Genomic DNA, 13,064 nt, shown 5'->3' with positions numbered 1-13,064 from the left:
GACAAAAGAACAAGGATGACGGTGGATATTTTCTTTATGTCAGGATTTTAATGCTGAATGTCCTTATTTCAGGCTGTCTAGTTAATTGTCAGGCTCTTGCTGTTGAATAAGTGAGCATGTCCACTACTTTGCTGGAATAGAATACATGCAGCTAGTGAACAGAGACAGGCTTTTTTAATTAGTGTAACTGGGGAACACTCGCAATCAACACAGCTAGATGTCTATCTCCTTTCTGGCATGGTATCAGCAAGTTGGCTCATCTGCTCTTTCCTCACATGGAAGAAAAAAAGCAACAAGACAATGTTATCTAAGGGGGTTCAGGATCTGAGTGGGGGTGAAAGTACCTAGAAAGTTAACATTCAGTAATCCGGAAAGAAATTATTTGAACTAAGTAGGGCAAAAAAATGAAAAGATGGATGATATAATAAAGAAGAACAAAATGATTTACAAGTGCAGCTTTTTAGAACAATTTAGCACAGTTGATTGCTTAGCTAAGACTACAGTTATTGAGCATGATAAAAATAAACAAAACTGGAGAATAGACTTAGCAAATAAACAATCTCCTGGATAAAATGAAAGCTGATAAAACCTATAGCTTTATATTTTTCATACGTTGGATTTCTCCATGATTTTACATAATAATGTTTTATCATTACTTCCTTATACCATACTTTTCTTTTTTATACCATCAATTTTTATTTTCCATAAAAATATTTTAGTAACATTTAATTTCTTCATTTATACACTGTCTCTTATTTACCATTTCCAAAAATGTATAATACTTGTATCTATGCAATTTTAATACTAATCTCTTATCTTTTTCATGCATCCACTTTAACACCTTGTACAAATTTAATGAAGCAGCATATACCACTGGGGTTAATTAACCTTAAACCTCCTTCCTCTGTATTTACATACTGGGTTTAATCTAGAACCTCATGTAAATGAAAAAAAAATCTGCAATAATATCTTTTTAAATACTGTTGGCAACATAAATACATTTACTAAGTATGCTATTTTCCCATCAGTGCTAAATTTACCAAATAAGGCTATTTTTTTTTAAATGATAATTTATATATTCTCTAGAAAAGACTGGTTTGTTTTATTTCTTCTACTGTTTTTTTTTTTTCATTGAATTCTGCTTACCTCTTTATTCCAAAATGTTATACCTAACACAGAAATTTCATTCATTGTAAAATATATACCGCCATCTTTACTACATCACCTAAACCTTTATTTTTCTCTTTAAAGCCATTCTTACCTTGTCTTAAACACTCATTTATACAAATTAATTATTTTATCCACACTATATGTTTTGCAATTATTATATCATCTGCATATGTTAACAAAACTGGAATTCTTAACTCTTCAGGTGTTATATACCCTGCCTCCTTCATTTTGTAATTTATTTCACATACTATCACATTTATAACTAATGGAAAAAGTATACAACTCATTGGGCATACCTGTCTTATGTCACTCTTCATATGCACCTGTACTTTATTATTACTTTATGCTGAAATACATAACCTAACTTTCTCACTTATACTATATTCTTTCATTATTCCTCATACGATTTCATGTTCAATTGTGTTAAATGCTTTATTAAGGTCTCTTATCATGATTTTGACTTATTTTCTATTCATAATATAATCCACAATTTCTCTCATTAATAATTCTTGACAACATTTTCCATTTATGCTACACACACACACACACACACACACACACACACATATATATATATATATATATATATATATATATATATATATATATATACATACACTATCTTCCATATTTTCTAAGTTCAAATCTCTTTTGTATTATTTTCATAAAGATCTTATAATAATCATTATTTAATACTGTCAGTCTCCAAATTTAATTGTCTTCTATTTTCCTTCTTCCATGTGAATTCAAATATTCCACTACATAATTCTTTATATATAAAACTTTCATTTAACCATTCATTCAAAATTGTTAAATATTTTTTGCCAATCCTTTAAATTTTTATAAATTTTATATCCTATTCCATCTATTCCTGCAGCTGAATCTATTTTATTTGCACTGATACTTTATCTAGCTCATATAAAGAAATCTCTTTTTCCAACTCCTTATTCTTTCACTTTCCTTGTTTTTTTCACTATATTCTTTTTTCTTTAAATATTTAGCATGCATATTGTACTACGCCATTTATAATCTTTTCCTGAGTTCTTTCTATTTCTCCTTTTACGTGTTTTTTATTTCTCTCTTTGCACTGCCATCTTCCTTTTTATTTCTCTCATTGCACTACCATCTTCCTTTAGTAATCTGCATAAGTAACTAGATACATCTTTTTTTCTTGTAAAAATATACTTGCTTATATAACAATTCTTGTATTGTTCTTGATTTCTTTTATATAATTATTTTTCTTTGTCAAAGTACTTTCTATCATTATGTTCTAAATCTTACACTGTATCATTATTTTAAATGTTTCATTCTCTACTTTTCTCACATCATATTGCAACTGTAAAAACATTTTATATTTTCCTTAAATATGAAGCACCATTCATACCAATTTTTATATAAAATTCTCATAGTAATGTGATATTTCCATACCTGTATTAATTAATCTCTTTCCTTCTTCATTCCATACTTTTCCATTTATCCTTTTTACCCTTTTGCTTACTTTTATATATTCCTTGTTTTTCTTTATCCCTAGCCATATTGCAAGATCAGAAAATCATTTTTCAACTACCTCCCCTTCTCCAATAACTAAACCTTCTTAAACTATAAAATAATATATTTCAGTTCTATACGTACCCATTTTATAAGTCCATGAAATATTGTCCCAAAGTTTTAACCTACCACATCTTTAGGTTTTAATGTTTTTCTTATATCATTTCTTTTATTTTTAACCCTGCCCCTTAAATCATAAAGTCTCCTGTTATTATAATATTCATATTTATCACTACATAGTCTAAAGTCTGATTAAATAAACTTTCCTTTTCTTTACAGTTAGTATAAGCATATAATATTATAATTCTATATACTTGTCCTTTCTATTTTAAATCTACAATGGTTAATCCAGTCTTCCCATTTTTGCTAAAATTATATCTAATATCTTTACTGTATTTCTACAGAATAGGGCTTTTCCAGAGCATCTCTCATTGTCCAAATTCCAGATGGTCTTTCCTCCTCATAGTTTCTTTGTAATCTTTTTTCTTTTCTTAAAAATCTTCTGTCTTCTAATATAATTAGTGTACATCACATGTATTACACCACTTCAAAATCCACATTCTTCTTAGCATGTTCTTAATACTATATATATTCACAGGAAAGCACTATAAAATGTTCATTTTCCCTTTTCCTTCGATTCAGGCTTCCATAAATTCATAGCTAATTACTGGGCTAGCTGCCTTAAAGGACCATTAAAAGCTTGCCCATTTCCTTCCCAAAGGTAAGAATCCTACACTGTACCTTGTGTCCTTGAGTCAAGCACAATAACCATTATACCATCTTCAACCACTAGCTGTATATATATATTTTTTAAATCTATTTCCTTTCTTTTTTTCATTTGGGCCTGTCCCTCACTCTTATTTTCATATTTGTAACTCATCCATAAATGTCCAATTTTGTTACATTTATAACATTTTAATTCACATTTTTTGCATCATGTTCCATTTCCCCACAAATATAACATTTTATTTTATCACCATTACTTATCAAATGTCTTTTCCACCAAAAAAAAAACATGTTTAGGGTGGTCCCCAGCATTTTATGACACCACTTCCACATTTGTCATGCTTGGTATATGTATAATTTTTTTCTCTCTCTCTATTTTTAACATAATATTGCAATTCAATCTACCAGTCCATAAACCCCCTTTATCATAAACTTTTGCAATGCCCAGTACTTCTTTATATAAAGTTTTTAAATATCCTTTCAAATTCTCTCTTTCCACCTCAGTTTGAAATTGTACATGAATGTTCTTTTTTGTTTCCCTGTTAAATGTTTTTATCACATAAAGATTCCATGGGCTATAGTCTTTCTTTTTTCATATTCTCCAAGAAAATTTTCCATTGAAAAAACAGCCTGAAATATGATGTCACAAAATGTCTCTGTTAATAAGAATGAATGTCCTTACCTCATGTACTTTTACACCCAAAGGAGCTATCAAATTGTCCCACACTTCATACATGTCCATTTCTTTGTCTTCTTTACTTTGAATCCTTAATATAAACTTAATTTTTCATTTTCTTCAGCTTTTTTTTTCTTTTCTGCTACTCCCCTTTTACATTCCTTTACTTTCTCTGCATGTTTTCTTTTCCATCTCACCACTATTATTCAGGATTGTCTCTGCGTCCTCCTTTTGTCTTTTCTCCACAATCTCCCTCCAGAAAACATCTCCATTATTTTCTGGTTCATTCTGCATTACCATTTCTATAAGTAAATCATGGGTTGTAATTATGCATTCATCATTTGCCGACTCATCTCCATAAAACAGATTTCTTTGAAATATCTCCTCAGAATCCTGTATACGGTCTCTGGTCTCAATACTGGCTTTCTCCTCAATTTCTCTCACCACTCCATTATCTCTTTCTCTCTCCATCTGCCTTCTTGTTTCTCTAGGCTGCCTCTGTGCTTGTTTCTCTGGGCTGCCTCTGTGCTTGGAACTGGAATAGGAAGTGCTCATACAAAATGGGTCCCACTCACAACAACAATGAATAAGAGAGGTTCCCTGGTGCCCAAGCCAAAAATCCTCTAGACAGTATGAATGTCACTTCAGGTGTCTCCTGAAAAGAGACCACTGGCCAAGTGGGACTAACCTGGACATGGTCAACAAAGTTTAAATATATAATTAACAAACAAAGAAATACATGTTCTAATACACTACATAATATACTTAAGAACATGTTATTCATAGCTGTATACAGCAAACACAGAATATGTATTCCAGTGTGGCATACAGTTATGTTAGGGATGTGCACTGCAGTATCATATACAAATGACATGATGCCCTGATATACCATTAATGACAAAAGACACAGGGTGCCATACAGCAGCAGTGCAACAACAACAACAACTGTATAGAGGTCTGTCATACATGCAGCATTCTAAAACAGAATCATATGCCAGAGTGCTACTCCCTGTTATATACTTCATTACATATGAACACTCCATGATCTGTAATAAAGACTCAACATCTGGTGTCTTTTGTTGCCATTGACTGCATAGTACATAGCCACTGTTTCTTACCCCATAACTATTTATGGAGAGTTGCATATGTGAGATATTGACAATTCATTTCACAATATTATTCAAAGTGCGTGTTAATATGCCAGATAAAGGATGCCAACAGCACAGCAATATTTGGAAGAGAAGAATCAGAATCAGAAAGTAAAGCATTAAGTAAGCAGAGAGAAATCACAAGATGACAAAAGTGGTATGGTATTACACAAAATACATTATGTGCAAGAGAGATTTCTTGGTAGGCTTGTGCCTGTTTTTCTATTTGTAGAGCAAATAAATGTTAGAATAGTAATTTAATTTAGGATAGGGTAAGAGAGGATGTTCACAGCATAATTCTTTGAAGATAATCATGGCAATTGTAGGTGGTGCAAGACAGAGTAAAACAATGCAGGAAGAGCAACAATACAATAATGGTTGAACAAATTCACTTGGAAGGTGCAGGAGGCAGCTTGGGAGATTAACATAACATATGATGATGGTCAGTAAATGGAAGAAGAGAGCACTGGTCATTCATTAATACAGTGTTTTGACTGGAGCAGAATCTGAAGAGTGGAGACCTGTATTCTCTTCATTTGCAGCAAGATATTTCTACAATTCTTCAAAAGCAGGTGTGACTTCTCACATGTCTAGGACACATGGTCACCATTGTGTGTATTTATTTGATAACCAGATAGATAAGTTGCAATGAAGACCCTCTCAGTCATGACTTGGGCCTGTAGGTAATACATGAACAAAAACAGTATCAAGCAGATTGAGTAATTAAAGTAAATTACTAGTACATAAATACATGTTTAACATTGAGTTCATAAATCTAAACATGCTAAATAAGAGCATGCTATGTTAAGACTTATAAATGTTCATTGGTTCACATTGAATTAAATCAAGCTCTCACCAGCATAAAAGGTGCCAGAAATGAACATTGAATATTAAGGGATCATTCACAGTAGTTGTTATATTTGAGAATAAATTTGCTACTGTTTTCTGAGTCAGACTGCAGCAGGTCTTGTGCTGCACTTAAACCTTAAAAAACCTGCATCAGGTATTCTAAAAATATACATTAATGAATCTGCAACATGTTTTCAGTGGTATGAAAAGATGTGAGAACTTATTGTCTTTTTCTCTGTCATGTATAAAAAATGTATAAAAATATGGCATTTGTAACTGAAGTTTGCAACCACCTTCTGCTGTAAATTAAAGCAATTATACATTACGATGTGAAGAGATGTGAAACAGAAACTGTAATAGCTATGCCCTATGATTACAAGATTTATGACTATTCCCAGGCCAGAAAGCTAAAAGCTGTAAAAGCACAATTAAAAATTAGGTAAGGAGATAACTACCAAAGAGCAGGAAAACAAATTTATTAGAAGATAAAACTGAAATTCTAGTTACCTGCTTCTATGTTTTCCATATGGGGGAGGTACAAACCAAATACTTGAAGGATTAGTCAGAAGAAAAGCAACCCTTCATCTTGTGGTTACAGAAGCACAAGTTTATTTTCTGTACTTGCATCTCTGACCATAATGTTTTCTGGATATTCATCCAACATAGTTTAGAACACAGTATGCTTTTACTGATGAGGTAGCTAGGAAAATGTCTAGTTGTAGACTTTTTTTGTAATCTGTTTGTTCAAAGTGGTGGTGGTTGTTGTGTCTTCGGCTTTTCCCGGTTAGGGGTCGCCACAGCGGAACTCCAGTCTGCTAATCATTGGCAGCAGATTTTTTTCATGCCAAGTTGCCGGCCCTGATGCACAACCTTCAATGAAGGTACGCCCATTCATGCATGTCTCCACACAGAAGACGCTCTAGCTGAGAATCGAACAGGACAACGTCTTACTGTGAGGCGACAACGCTACCGCAGCACCACCACCGCAGTTTGTTCAAAGTGGTTATGTTTTGTTTTCTCTGTGCAATTTCTATTTATCCACATATTTAACTGTTAGCTTACACTGTGTGACCTATCCTTTTAAGTAGTTTTTATTTATTCACATTTAAAAGGCTTGCTTCTGATTTTCTATTTACTTATTAACTGATAAAAGCGTATCTACTAGTAAAGGGTAACAAGTCACTGGCATCATCTGTAACTCACCAGACTGCTCTGCTACACACTACTATTTATGTCTTTATTATCAAGAATTAAACAATAATTCAGAGTATCCCCTTCAGGTAATCTGGGGTGGAGGCAGTTTACTACCTTGGGCTAAGACATAATATGAATTTGTGTGTGTCTGCAATGATTATGCAGAGTAAAGTTACTGTAGGCAAGTGAGTGCCAGAAGTCACTGAAACCTAGAGCGAGTGCAGAGAAAGGTGTCTGGGGAGCTAGGGCAAAGACACTGATCACTGGGGTGTTCAGTCTGAAGCCTCTTCCTGGGCATGGGTGGTGTAGATCCATACCTAGGGTAACAATGAATCCTGCCTGAATGATATTGTGGCCAAGCTGCACTTAATTGTTTAGCAGTTCATATCTGTGTGCCTTTTTATATACTTTAATCTGTTTAGTACCATTGATGTGACTCATGAGACCATCCCACCAGGTAGCCATCTCACAGTAGCCCCTATCCACCATATGTCTCCATATTTAAAGTGTTGCTCAATATCTTTTGAATGTATATTCTTAGCTGCTGAAGATAGGTGATCTGCAAGTTTAACCTTGGAATGTTTTGTTTAAATTCAAAGATGAGTTGGCAATGAGTAACAGATTCCAGGTGTAAACATAGAAAATCTAGGATGTTCTTCATTCCACATTGCTGCAGTCCTAACCATTGGGTAGTCCGCTGTCCCAGTCGGCCCGAATACCAAAGTATATGGCTGACGTCGGTCAAGGCGCATTAGACTGACGTCAGTACGTCAGGGTACTAATGCGCATGACCGACGTCATATCCTCAGTCTTTTTTGCCGCATGGTCCGATGCAGAAGCAGTTTTGCGAGTGCAGGTTGGCGTTCTGAAATTTTCTGAAGTCGGAGTTTCAGACCGAATCAAAGTTGGCTAAGTACCCCGTTGGGGAATATTTTGGTTTTTTCTTGCCTCAGTATTTAACCGGATGTCAGAAAAAGTGAATAACTGTATTTCTTGTGGGAAACAGATACCTCATAGGGATTACCATACCTTGTGTATACCTTGTTTAGGGCCTGAGCACGACGTTGTTGGATGCCGCTCTTGTGCTAGATTTAATAAACGCACTATTAAGAGAAGGTTAGACTGTGCCAGGTTAGTTTTGGGAAGCGTTGTAATTATAAAATGCCGTCGGATGCTCCGACGCCCGCTTCGTCCAAAAAACGCAAGGACAAAGCAGCAAAGCCTAGGGTGGAAGAACCGGCAGTCCCGGACGTCGGTTCTTTAGAAGGCTCTGTGGAGCCGGAGGTTTTACCAGGAGTTTCTTTAGAGTCTCAGGGAGACGTTACTGTTACAGGATGTGTCCTCTCAGGAGGTAGGCCAGGCTGAAGGGGCTTCTCAGGTGGCTGTTCTTCCCTCTCTTCCTAAGGTGGTTAGAGCCTCCCCTTCTGTTTCCAAGGCTTCTTTGAGAGGCAGGCCAGGTTTAACTTCAGTGGGGGTTTCTCCTAGCTCTTCAGGATCTTTGCCTAAGAAACATATGCTTAAAATGGCAGAGGATTTGATTACTATGATTAGAGGCTCTATGCCCCCTCCTGATAAGAGGCCCAGGGTGGAGCCTGAGTTTGAGAGTTTTGAGCAGTGTTCGGAGGCTTCTGAGTCTTGGCTGAAGACTTGCAGGAGTATCCTCCTTATTCTGATTCTGATGTGGATGATTCTACTCCGTCAGCTTCTCCTCCTGAGGATTTTTCATTTTCAGAGACTCTGCATTCCATGAGGGAGCATTTTAAATGGGAAGGCCAAGATTTCTCTGATTCCAGGAAGAGGCTTAGGGAATTCTTGTTTTTTCCCCAGCATAGGCCTTTAGCTATACCTCCTGTTCTGAATGTGGTGGAAGATGTTTTTGCAGAGGCTTCCCTAAACCCTGATTCTTTGCCTCCTGCCCCAGTTAAACCTGATAGGTACTATAGGGTGCCTGAAGCTCACAAGTATCTTTTAAGAGTCCTAGGGCAGACCCGAAACTGTCTCTCAGGGGCCTAAAGGTGTTAAGGCTTCTGTTGTTAAAAATCCTGTTCCTCCTGATAAAGAGGCAAGGGCTTTGGATAGATGGGGAAAGAAAGTGTATACTTCTTCCACTTTAGCCATGAGGGCTTGAATTGCCAGTTTCACATGTTAAAATATCAAAATTATCTCCTTTCACAATTGAAGTCTAAGGTAGATGCTCTGGCGGAAGGTATTGAGTGTAAAGAGTTGCAGGATTTAGTTCATGTGTCTGAACAGGTGGGTAAGCATTCACTGCAATGTGGTTTTGATGCTGTGCAGGCCTCCTCGAGGGTGGCTGCCACTGGTTCTGTTCTTCGTAGGCACGCCTGGTTGAGGGATCAGAATTTAGCTGAGCATGTTAAGACAAGGATTTTGGATGCTCCTTTACAGTCTGACGTGTTGTTTGGTTCGCCTGTGGAAGCAGTTTTAAAGAAAATGGAGGACAAGGCTAAGTCTATGCAAACTGTTAAAGATTTTTTGCAGGTGCAGCCTCCGAAGTTTAGTAGAAATTGGCCTACTAAGGGATGGACATATCCTATTTATGATTCCCAGTCTAGGGGTAGGTCTAGACGTGGTAGGGGCAGAGCTCAAGGTTCTTTTAGGCCTAGAACAGGGAGTTCACCTGCTCAGACTTCTGGTGAGGGCAGGGGTCAGTCCTTTCGTAAACAGACCCAATGACCTGCCTTTTCAGCTGCCAGTACATTTTCATCTGGCAGCACCTTTGGGAGGAAGGCTGGCTCTTTTCAAAGAAAATTGGGATTTAATTACCCAAGACAGATGGGTTCTGGATATCATTCACCACGGTTACAGGTTTTATTTCCATACCTTGCCTCCTTTCAAAGGCATGCCAGACATTCCTCCTCTACAAAGAAAAGAGGCTCACAAGCAAATTTCTCTGTTACTCCAAATAGGGGCCATTCAGCCAGTCCCTGTGCCAGAAAGGGGCCTAGGATTTTATTCTCGCCTGTTCCTAGTACCAAAGAAGGGGACACGTGGAGACCAATTTTGGATTTATCTATCCTCAACACTTATCTGGACATTCCCAAGTTCAAAATGTTGACGTTACAACAGCTTTTACCTCTGCTGGGCAAAGATCACTGGATGGTAACTTTAGATCTCAAGGAGGCTTACCTTCATGTGCCTATCAGACTGAGTTGCAGGAAGTATCTACGTTTTCGAGCTGGAAATTCCCATTATCAGTTCTCTGCATTGCCCTTTGGCTTATCTACTGCCCAGAGTATTCACAAAGGTTCTGGCTCCAGTGATAGCTTACTTCAGGCTAAAAGGAATTCAAATCTATCCTTACTTGGACGACTGCCTGATTCTGGCTCAAGAAAAGGAAGACCTTTACAGCATTTGGAATATGTGATAGCAGTGCTAAGATGCCTAGGGTATTCTGTGAACGAAATAAAGTCCAGTCTAGTACCCTCTCAAGACATGTGCTTTCTGGGTGTGAGACTGAATACAGCAGCCCAGATGGCCTTTTTAACCCCGGACAAACAAAAGAATCTTTCCATTTACTTCCATCAACTATCTCTTCAGTCCGGGCTGACTGCAAGGACAGTCCTTCAAGCCTTAGGGTTCATGGCATCTTGTATTCTGGTGCTTCCCAATGCCAAACTGCATATGAGGAAGCTGCAATGGTATCTCAAAATGTATGGACACAGCACTGCCAGGATTTGGACACTGTCATTCAAATAATACCTTGCATTCAACAGGAATTTTGTGGTGGGCTCAGGAATGTCACCTAAACAAGGGACTCTCTGTGACCCGGCCAGAGGCGAGTCAGATTCTAACGACAGATGCCTCAGACATTGCTTGGGAGCTCATCTAAATGGAAAGTGGATACAAGACAAGTGGCCTGCCAGACTACAGCATCTACATATCAACATGAAGGAGATGTTAGCAGTCCAGTTTGCATTACTGGCTTTCAAGGAGTTACTTCTTCCAGGGCAGGTGTTGATTCTAACAGACAACACAACTGTCATGTGGTACATCAACAAACAAGGCGGAACACATTCTTACCCGTTGTGCAGGCAAGCAATGATTTTATGGGAGACTGCGCTCAGCTTGCAACTAACTCTTCAGGCAAGGTTTCTGCCGGAGCACAGAACTCCTTAGCAGATGTGTTAAGCAGACAAATCATGGATCCCCACGAGTGGAAACTGGATCTTCATGTATTTCAGAAATTGACAGTGTCATGGGGAACTCCAGACATAGATCTGTTCGCTTCTCCACTAAACCACCAGCTGCCAAAGTTTTGCACAAAGAGGTTTCATCACACAGCCTGGAAAGTGGATGCTCTTTCTTTCAGTTGGAAAAATCTTCATGTGTATGCCTTTCCACCTCTGCCTCTTCTCCCAAAGGTGCTCCTAAAGGTCAGACAAGACAAGCCAAGGATGATTTTAATAGCTCCAGATTGGCCTCGGCAACACTGGTACCCATTACTGAGGAGTCTGGTAAGGAAGCCTCCATGGCCTTTACCTTTGATTCCACACCTGTTGTCTCAGAGGGACGGTCACCTGCTCAATGTCAAGCTTCACTCTCTTCATCTAACAGCCTGGCATATTCTGTTTTAAAACACAGCAGGTCTCAACTTCCTCAACAAGTTTTAAATGTGATTATGGAAGCCAGAAGACCTAGTACAAGGAAAGTGTACGCAGAAAAATGGAAGAGATTTTTATTTTGGAGTGCAGCAAAAAAATTGGAGATTTCTGAGCCTAATTTGAGTGTGGCTCTTCAATATCTTACTGAGTTATTGGACAAAGGTTTGTCTTTCTCTTCCATTAAGATTCATGCTGCAGCAATTTCAGCTCACTATGATTGTGACCCACCATTGTTTTCGCATCCTTTGTTCAAGCAATTTCTTAGAGGGGCAAAGAATATAAGACCCCACGTAGAGCTCCTACTCCTGCTTGGGATCTCAATTTTGTGTTGGAGAAACTTACTCTACAACCTTTTGAGCCTGCGGCTACTGCTGAATTGAAATACTTGTCATGGAAGACTGCTTTTTGTTGGCCATTACTTATGCTAGAAGGGTTTCTGAATTGCAGGCCCTTATGGGGGTAGAGCCTTTTTAGATTTTCCATAAGGATAGGGTATCATTACGTACTAATCCTTCTTTTATGCCTAAGGTGGTTTCTAGTGTGGCTTTAAACCAAACTATTCATTTGCCTACTTTTTATGCAGATCCCCAAAATAAGGGGGAGAAGATTTTGCACACTTTAGATGTACACAGGCAATTGCGTTATTATTTAAGCAGGACTAAGGATTTTAGGCAGTCTCAGCAGTTGTTTGTTTCTTTTGCTTTGAGTTCTCAGGGCAAGCCTGTGTCAAAACAAACTATTTCTAAGTGGATTGGGTTTTGCATTGCATTTTGTTATTCCCATCATGGCAAGGAGATTCCAGCTGGGATTAGGCCTCATTCCACTAGGGCTACTGCCACTTCAACAGCATTTCTAAGGGGTGGCAACTAAGGATATTTTGGAGGCAGCTACTTGGAGTTCAGTGCATACTTTCTCTAAGCATTATCACCTTCCTCTCTATTCTAAATCTAGGGCTGGTTTTGCCACAGCTATTTTGCAAGGCATGTTGACAGCTCCTGCTTCCTTATGATTTGCCAGCCTCCCTTACCTCTGCTTTGGGATTCTACCCAATGGTTAGGACTGCAGCAATGTGGAATGAAGAACATAGTACAGTTTTGTACCTACCATAAATGTAGATGTTCGAGGATCCAC

The sequence above is a fragment of the Protopterus annectens genome, chromosome 14.part0 (genome assembly GCF_019279795.1).
Source record: "Protopterus annectens isolate FY-2018-M chromosome 14.part0, PAN1.0, whole genome shotgun sequence".
NCBI classification, from domain to species: Eukaryota; Metazoa; Chordata; order Ceratodontiformes; family Protopteridae; genus Protopterus; species Protopterus annectens.
Note: the sequence above shows the minus strand (reverse complement) of the source record.